Source organism: Budorcas taxicolor, chromosome 12 (genome assembly GCF_023091745.1).
Source record: "Budorcas taxicolor isolate Tak-1 chromosome 12, Takin1.1, whole genome shotgun sequence".
Classification (NCBI taxonomy): Eukaryota; Metazoa; Chordata; class Mammalia; order Artiodactyla; family Bovidae; genus Budorcas; species Budorcas taxicolor.
Window position 1 is genome coordinate 83,777,894 of NC_068921.1, and position 7,904 is coordinate 83,785,797.

At 43.4% G+C, this 7,904-nt stretch overlaps 1 non-coding gene across 1 annotated transcript; it reads right to left on the minus strand.

The window, feature by feature from the left end:
• Positions 1–4,758: 4,758 nt before the first annotated feature.
• TRNAY-GUA (transfer RNA tyrosine (anticodon GUA)) lies at positions 4,759–4,829 on the minus strand. Its single transcript has one exon. It is a non-coding gene; the product is annotated as a tRNA-Tyr (tRNA).
• Between the last annotated feature and the right edge of the window lie 3,075 nt (positions 4,830–7,904).

Sequence of the window (7,904 nt, forward strand, 5' to 3'; positions counted from 1 at the left end):
TGAAAGTGAGGTCGCTCGGTCCTGTCTGACTCTTTGTGACCCTGTGGATTGTACCAGGCCCCTCGGTCCATGGGATTCTCCAGGTGAGAATACTGGAGTGGGTTGCCATTTCCTTCTCCTAGGAATCTTCCCGACCCGGGGATTGAACACGGGTCTCCCGCATTGCAGGTAGATGCTTTAACCTCTGAGCCACCAGGGAAGCCGCCATTGCCCTCAGGATAAAAGTAAAACCCTCAACAGAATCTGTTGGTCCTGTTCTCTTTGCCTGCAACCCTCTGTCTCTGCCCACAAGTCCCACCCCCGTTAATCACTCTTCCCCAACTTAGACATCACTTCCTCAAGGAAGCCTCTTTCCAACCCTTCTGTTCCCCCAATCCAAAAACTTTCATAATTTATTGAAATTCCTTTGCTCATTTTCCCCTGTTCTCCTCTGAATCTGCAAGAACCATGAAAGCAAGCTGTCTCACGGTCTTGATCACTATTTAATCCTCAGCCGCAACACCTCTCCTGGTACACAGCTGGTGCTTAATAAACATTTGTTAAAGGATATAGATGGCTCATCTTTAATAACTCATGAAGAAAAATCTCGTTTTCAAAAATCTTTCCATGATTTACACTGAAACCACCTCTTCTCTGTGTTTTCTACAAACCATAATAGGGCTCAATCAACAGACTTATTCCTCAAATTAAACAATTTAAAAAGCACATAGATTTCCATTATTTTTTCCTCCCTGAGTTTCTTTTCATGCATTACAGGCTTTCTGACACTGTGACCCTGCATTAGAACCATGTCTTTGTACTTCCTTCTGAAAAGTCTTCCCTGACCCCGGAGAGTGGAGGAGGTGCCTCTCCCAGGAGCTCCTGTGCCCTCTGGTTTCCAGTCTTTCTGTTGAATGAAACCATGAACTCTTTAAGACAAGCACAGTGTCTTGTTGTAACACTACTGTCTAACATAATTTATGTCTGCCCAATTATTTAAAGATAAAAAGAATCCACCTGCCAATGCTGGAGACACAGGAAATGCAGGTTTGATCCCTGGGTTGGGAAGATCCCCTGGAGAAGGGAATGGCAACCCACTCCAGTATTCTTGCCTGGAAAATTCCATGGACAGAGGAGCCTGGTGGGCTGCAGTCCATGGGGTCACAAAGAGTTGGACATAACTGAGCATGTACGCAAGGAACATACAAGTCAATGAATATCCAACAGCAAATTCAGCAGAAGAAAATTCATTCTTAACCAGTAGGTGGCAACAGTGGAAAATGTCAAAAGAATATCCCCTGGGATATGACCAGGAAGCCTTTGGTGTGAGGTCTACAATTGGGCTGTCTTCCCTGGTGGCTCAGACAGAAAAGCATCTGCCTACAGTGCAGGAGACCCGGGTTTGATCCCTGGGTTGGGAAGATCCCCTGGAGAAGGAAATGGCTAACCCACTCCAGTACTCTTGCCTGGAAAATCCCATGGATGGAGGAGCCTGGTGGGCTACAGTCCATGGGGTTGCAAAGAGTCGGACATGACTGAGCCACTTCAGTTTCAGTTTCTAAAACTGGGCTACCAGTTTTCCCAGAGGAAGTCACCTTATATATTAAATTTATTAATATAAATTTAGCTACTCTTGTCTAGATGCTTTGCAAATTTGCTGCTCCTTTTCCCAGCTCCAGAAACCTGAACTGGTTTAATTATTCCATTTGTAATAATATTTTTGTTGGCTCTGTTTTCCCAGGAGCCTAACTTGTAAAATATTATTAAAGAACTTATTTTCAAAGAACTGATAAAAGCTTTTATATAATTCCTTATCTAATAAAGCTATAACTTTAATACATATATGATGCATGCCCCAGTTTGAAAGTATACTTTCCTATTTCTGAATATTTGTAGATTTGGAGAAATTCTGCCTTTAACAACAACCCAATATTGGAGGAAAATGAATAAGGAAGCAGAAAATGAAAGTGAACAACTTTCCTTTTAGGTTTAACCAGAGTCCAAACATTCTAGAAGAAAGAGCACTCTGCAATAAAATTAAGAATGTTCCTCTCACATTTATTTATACCAATTCCTGTCTGTCTAATAAAACTGTTTATATTAGTGCTTCTCAATATTTACAGTGCAAATGAATAATTGGAGATCTTGTTAAAATCTTGCAGGGGGGTTGGAATGGAGCCAGAGGGCCTGCATTTCTGACAAGCTCCCATCAAGCTGATGGTCCTCGACTGTGAACCACAGTCTCAGCTGCTAGGACATTTTGTTGCTGTTGTTACATCCATAAGTCAAGTCGGACTCTTTTCGACCTCATGGGCAGCAACACACTAGGCTCCCCTGTTCTTCACTATCTCTTAGAATTTGCTCAAAATGATGTCCATTGATTCGGTGATGCCATCCAACCATCTCATCCTCTGTCAACCCCTTCTCCTGCCCTCAATCTTTCCCAGCAACAGGGTCTTTTCCAATGAGTCAGTTCTTCGCATCAGGTGGCCAAAGTATTGGAGCTTCAGCTTCAGCATCAGTCCTTCCAGTGAATATTCAGGGTTGATTCCTTTAGGATTGACTGGTTTGATCTCCTTGCTGTCCAAAGGACTCTCAAAAGTCTTCTCCAACATCGCAGTTTGAAAGCATCAATCTTTGGCACTAGAGCACGATTATTTCCAACACTTTAAGGACAAGAAAACCTGTGCCTGTGTGTCAGGGGGATCTGATGGCCTCTGGATGAATCTTAAGGGTATGAATATGTCTCAGTTATATTTGACTTAATCACAACACCTTAAGCTATTATGTCAATTTAGTTTTTTGCAAAAACAGTCATTCCCTGAAATTAATGTTAAATCTCTTCCTAAGTTAGTCCAACCAGAAATAGTCCAGTTATGCATTACAGCATAGCAAACTCTCCCCAAACTCAGAGGCTTTAAATAACAGTCATTTCATTGTAGTTCACAAATCTGAGGGCCAGGAGTTCAGGCAGGGCCCTCTCCTACTCCCCAGATTCAGAGCATCTCTAGATGGTACCTTCAGCAGAGCAGCTGGACGCCGGACACAAAGGTTCAGGCCTCAGGGTCAATGTGGGAACTGCCAGTTCTCTTAAAAGCAAGTCATGGACCACCAGGGCATCACTTTCACCCACACTCTGTCAGCCAAGGCCATCACAGGCCAGCCAAGTTTCCAGAGAAGGAGAAGCAGGCCTTCCTCTGGCCGGGAGAGCTGTCAAGAAACGCGCACCCATCTGGAATCTCCCACAGCTGCCTGACCTCAGAGAACAGACTGACGTCATGGAACCAAAGCACATCTGAGTATCTGTGTCCAGCAGTAGGAAGAACTGGAATGTTTATACCAATTTTTCCTCCTTAAAATTGGTCATGTATTCCAGTTGAATTTCTTGGCATCTCTCTTCATTTCACTTGACTGTTAAAATCGTAAGAGGGAACTCATTTAGGTTTGCAGACACGTTTATTAGTGCTGAGATACGTACCTCCCTCCGTCTCAGTTTTCTTCTTATTAAATTGAGTAAGAACTTATGTGATTGCTAAGCCTCCTTAGAACTCCATGATTCTAAGATATTTAATCTATTTTGTCATCTCATGATAATACACTTGTAGTAGTTTAAAAAATTATTTAATATATTTAATGTCTCAAAAGTATACCAATCCAAATTAAAAAAGTATATACATGTACTTACATATAATTTTACATAATATATAACATGTACTAATTATATGTAACATATACTATGTATAATTATATATAATATGTATTAATTATATGTAATATATAACATGCATATTTATACCCTAACTCTCTGCCTCGGTTTCATTTCCAGCAAGTTATTCAAGAGCTTCTGCATAATTTAAGTACTGCTTACTTAAAGATTTACCACTTTAATTACAGACATTCTCCCTCTTTGAAAATCCTTTAGATGTTTAGGGAAATCTTACAGCTCACTCAAGCCCATATAATTTATTTATATAACAAAATTTTAAAAGTTAACTAAGACCTTCCTCAGTTTAGACTATGATCGACTGGTTTAAATTTTCCACCTTTTCTCATTTTGTACAAAACACTCTCTTGCAGCCATAATTTCCGAAAAGTTAAAGTACCAAAAAGAAAAAGCTGCACCCATCTGCCTCAACCTCTATCTCCCTCTAAAACTGAGTGATAGTGAATCTTTGGATTGACACTCAAATCTAAAAAAGGGGAAGAAAAAAGGTGGTTACATTACAACAAAAATGTCGTGGAGTTTTCTAGACATTTCTTTAAAACTACTGGTGTATATTAACTCTTAAAGAACAAAAAAACATGTTTGTATAATAACATGTCACAGAAAGAAAAGGTCTCGGATTAGAAGAACCAAACATCTTCAGATGCATAAATTTCAGGCAAGGAATGAGACGCCTGACGAGAAGAGGATACGAAAGGAAAGAGGAAAGGGCGGGGTGGGGAAAGCCCACGTGCAGGAAGCAGGAGAGGACGAAGCACAGGGTCTGAGCAGTCGTCGGGCTGGTGCCCGCCAGGCCCTGCGGGCACCTCAGGAAACGCTCTGCTCAAGAAGAGCAAGGACTCGGAGCTGATGTGCCCAAAGTATCGTTCATCCCGTCTGAGATGTAGAATGGAGATGTTTCACTGATGGTTCTTAAATATTTGTTGCTGTTCAGTCGCTGAGTCACGTCTGATCCTTCATGATCCCATGGACTGTAGCCCACCAGGCTCCTCTGTCCATGGGATTCTCTAGGCAAGAATACTGGGGTGGGGTGCCATTTCTTCCTCCAGGGAATCTTCCTAGACCAGGGATCGAACCTGGGTCTCCTGCACTACAGGCAGATTCTTTACCACTGAGCTACCTGGGAAGCCGGGTTCTTAAAGATGCACGGTTTCATCCCCACATTTGAAAAGTAAGCTATCATAGCTGAGTTGTGTCCCTGCCAGCCCCATTCATGTGTTGAAGCTACTTTAGAATGTGCCTACTTGAGAAGGGAGATCCAACGAGTCCATTCTAAAGGAGATCAGCCCTGGGTGCTCTTTGGAAGGACTGATGTTAAAGCTGAAACTCCAATACTTTGGCCACCTCATGAGAAGAGTTGACTCATTGGAAAAGACTCTGATGCTGGGAGGGACTGGGGGCAGGAGGAGAAGGGGACGACCGAGGATGAGATGGCTGGGATGGCATCACTGACTCAATGGACGTGAGTCTGAGTGAACTCCGGGAGTTGGTGATGGACAGGGAGGCCTGGCGTGCTGTAATTCATGGGGTCGCAGAGAGTCGGACACAACTGAGCGACTGAACTGAACTGAACTGAGAAGGGCGTTTGGGGGGTGATTATTCAAAACGAGGTCCTGAAGATGGGCTGTAATCTCAGCATACTGGTGTTCTCATCAGAAGGGGACAAACAGAGACAGGAAGGACACAGCCACCGAGGAAAGACCACTTGAGGCCCTCGATCACCAGGCTGGGGTAGAGTCTGCCCAGCGTCTCCGCCATAACATTATGCTTCTCCTTCCGTCCACACTGTACGGCAAGATTTCAGCATCCTCGAGCCTCAGTTTCTTCCAGTGTTCTGGAAGCAGTCCTGTGAAATGGTGTTTTCAGTCTGCTGATGGCCACGGGGAGCATCTATTCTATGTGAACCTTGAGCAGAACAGCGAAGGTGCAGGCTCATGCGGCTTTCAGCCCGGGTTCCAAAGCCAAGGAGGGTCTTACAAAACACTCCTCCAACCCATTCTCCATGAGCCTGCAGCCCCCAGCGTCAGAGTCCATCCTTGCAGCGAAAGTGAAAGTGAAGCCACTCAGTCGTGTCCAACTCTTTGCAACCCCATGGACTGTAGCCTACCAGGCTCCTCTGTCCATGGGATTTTCCAGGCAAGAATACTGGAGTAGGTTGCCATTTCCTTCTCCAGGAGATCTTCCCGACCCAGGGATTGAACCCGGGTCTCCCACATTGTAGGCAGAAGCTTTACCCTCTGAGCCACCAGGGAAGTTCCATATCTCTCCCCATTTTCTCAGTCAGAGAACACTGCTGACTTTTAAAAATGCACAAAGTGAGGGTTGCGAGTCAAGTTTTATTTGGGGCAAAATGAGTACTATAGCCCGGGAGATGGCACCCCAGATAGCTCTGAGAGACTGCTCTGAAGCGGTAGGGGGAAGGTCAGTATCTATGTGGTTTTGGTGACTGGGAAATGCACGCAATAAAGCACATATTTTTTGCAGAATGTTGCTGCCAGTCACCAGGAGAAGACGTCACCAGGAAGGAATTTACTGCTTTTCTAGACATGAAGAAATGTAAGAACTGCACTCATAAAATCAGCCCCTGAGAATATTTAACTCTCTGAAGACCTGTTCTGCCAGTTTCTCGGGAGCACGGCGTGCCTCATTTCTGCTCTCCACCCTGAACACCTCTCAGGGGCGGTCGACAGTAGCGCACAATTTCATCCTTGCACCAACGCAAGTACCAGTTTGTCACTGACAACGCCCAGCACTTCATACCTTCTTCAAGGGTACAAAGTCTACCACACACTCCCCCAGCAAGTCCTGTGGCCACTTCTGCTCAAAGGTCTGAAAAATAATACGTAGCAAGGAATCTTTTTATCATCCCTTGTTTTCCTCTTACGCTGCTATCTGTTCCATCAGTTCCTCACGAGCAGCCTCATGGAATAATATTTAGTTAGCCCCTTTCGGACACTCTCCCAGTTTTCCAGTCTAACACTACTCAGATGAAGATACAAATTTAAGACTGCAAAAGTACATAATATTTAATCAATTAATGATAGGAGTTCACTATATAAAGTACAAGTGGAGTGGGAAAAATCCCCCCAAAATAGAGGTAAAGATTAAATTTCTCCCAAAGACCCATTAAGATACTATGACTCTAGATAACACAGAGTGCCTAAGTACCAATCCTTTTTGTTGTTGTTGTTATTCAGGCTAGAAACACAGTCGGAGTTCAGAGAAAAGAAAAGTTAGAGAAGGCCGGCGTGAATGAAGAACATTGCCTGCTGTTTGTTGTGCTGCTGGTCAGTCGATAAGTCGCGTCCTACCCTTTGCCACCCCATGGACCGTAGCCCGCCAGGCTCCTCTGTCCGTGGGATTCCCCAGGCAAGAACACTGGAGTGGGTTGCTACGCCCTCTTCCAGGGCACTTTCCTGACCCAGGGATTGAACCCTCGTCTCCTGTATTGGCAGCCTGGTTTTTTACCACTGAGCCACCAGGGAAAACCTTATTCTGATATGCTGTACTACAAAATCAGGTCTTTGTTTAAAGAACTTAAAAAATGTGTATGCAGGGGTCATTCTCATAATATTCTACACTTTCTACTCTATTTCATACTCTGGGCCCAGTCACCTTCTCCCATCAGCAGAAGGGCTGGAGGGCAGGTCTACAGGCCCTATTTTGCTATCAGCAAAATGAATTAGAATCAGATTGTACCCAACAACTTATAATTAGAATGAAACATGTCTCCTTTTTTCCATTAGTAAAAACTTGTGAAACAATGAAGGAATCATTAAAATGGAGTCGGAAAAATTAAATCAGCCAACAGGAAAAAATGGGCATATCTTATGAATTTCACCAGGGGAGAAAAATAAGACTTCAGATTTCAGTGTTCAATTTCATTTTTCACTGTCTCATTTTTTTTTTCAAGTTCATATGAATTTAATTTTCCTGGAACTTTTCCCTTGGTACAAAAGTACTAAAAAATCCAGAAAAACACAAAGACAAGAAAGCACTCATAATTCTCTCATTTACAGTGAATTCATATTCAAATTTTGTTATATGATCCACAGGTTATATTTTTTCCATGCAAGTTTTTTTTTTTTAATTACATACTGTTTATATCCTTTTGCAGGCCTCCCTAGTGGCTCAGCTGGTAAAGAATCTACCTGCAGTGTGGGAGACCTGGGTATGATCCCTGGGTTGATCCCTGGGTTGG